The 1,661-nt window shown below is 35.5% G+C and overlaps 1 non-coding gene across 1 annotated transcript; it reads right to left on the bottom strand.

Annotated features, from left to right (window-relative positions):
• Nucleotides 1-772: 772 nt before the first annotated feature.
• On the bottom strand, nt 773-881 carry LOC133670286 (small nucleolar RNA R71). The gene has a single exon (XR_009834034.1). It is a non-coding gene; the product is annotated as a small nucleolar RNA R71 (small nucleolar RNA).
• Nucleotides 882-1,661: the final 780 nt, after the last annotated feature.

Genomic DNA, 1,661 nt, shown 5'->3' with positions numbered 1-1,661 from the left:
CATTGTTGTTGTTGTTGTTGTTATTATTATTATTATTTATAATTTATATAGTTCACCTCCTTGTGGTTCGACCCCGGTCTTGCCAGGTTATTTATTACTTTGACACTCCTGCACTTGGGATAAGACATCAACTCTTTGATCGTGTCAAGTTTTTGGCGCCGTTGCTGGGGAGGTAAATTCTTGTCTAAATTATAATATTTATTTTATTTTCACTTTTCACTTTTCTTGTATCTAACTTTTGTTTCTTTTGTTTTGTTTCTTTTTTGTTTTATTTTCTTCTTCCTTTTATTCTCTTTCTACACGTGCATGAGAGTCTGGTCACATACATTAAGTGGTAGACTTTGTAGGGTATCCTCATCATTTTCAGAAAATATGGCCAAAGAAGATAACCAATCACTTCATAATGAGAATAATCGAGTTAGAACACTAAGAGACCACATGAATCCAACAAGAACAAGTGCACCCTCATGTATAGTTTCCCCTCCTGATGCATCTCACTTTGATTTTAAGCCAGACATTATTCAATTTTTACCTTCTTTTCATGGCTTAGATCTAGAAAATCCATACTTGCATTTGAGAGAATTTAAAGAAGTCTGTAACACCTATAATGACTTAAATTGTAGCATGAACACCATCAGATTAAAGCTTTTTCCTTTTTCATTAAAAGATAAAGCTAAAACATGGCTACAAAATCTTAGGTCAAGATCCATTCGTGCTTGGGATGAAATGCAACAACAATTTTTAAAGAAGTTTTTTCCATCCCACAAAACAAATTCTTTCAAAAGATAAATCACCACTTTCACTCAAAAACCAGGAGAAATATTTTACCAATGTTGGGATAGGTATCAAGATTTGCTTAATACTTGCCCTCATCATGGTTTTGAAACATGGAGATTGGTTTCACATTTTTATGAAGGGTTAACACCTAAAGATAGGCAAATGGTGGAATTGATGTGCAATGGAACTTTTGAAAATAAAGACCCTGATGAAGCAATGGAGTACCTAGACTTGCTAGCTGAAAATGCTCAAAATTCGGACAATACAGGCAGTTATGAGGCACCAGGTAAAACTCAACCTCATCCATCTAGTGGAGGTATATACAACTTTAGGGAAGATCATGACTTCTAAGCCAAATTTGCATCTTTAGCTAGAAAAGTCGAGGCACTTGAATTTAAAAAGAGTGGTCAATCAAAATCTATTCAAGACATTGTGTGTCAAATTTGTGAAACGAATGAACATGCAACCAATGATTGTCCAACTTTGCCTTCTTTCAAAGAATGCCTCCATGAGCAAGCCCACACTTTAAATAGTTTCCAAAGGCCCAATCATAACCCATACTCGCAAACATATAACTTTGGTTAGAGAAATCACCCAAATTTCAGTTGGAAGAGTGGTAACAATAATGCACAAACTTCACAGCCACCGTTTCAAGCACACCATAATTTTCAAAACTCTCATGGATATGCACCTCCTTATACTCTACCTCCTAGAAGAAATCTTAAGGAAACATTGCATGCATTCATTGGAAAGCAGGAGACAATCAACACTCAAGATGCTCAAACCATGGTAGATCTAAAAGATGCTCTTGCAAAATTCACATCTTCTCTCAGTTTTCAAGAGAAAGGTAAGTTTCCATCTTAACCACAACAAAATCCCAAGGG

Source organism: Populus nigra, chromosome 12 (assembly GCF_951802175.1).
Source record: "Populus nigra chromosome 12, ddPopNigr1.1, whole genome shotgun sequence".
NCBI classification, from domain to species: domain Eukaryota; kingdom Viridiplantae; phylum Streptophyta; class Magnoliopsida; order Malpighiales; family Salicaceae; genus Populus; species Populus nigra.
Note: the sequence above shows the minus strand (reverse complement) of the source record. Positions and strands in the feature narration are given on the sequence as shown.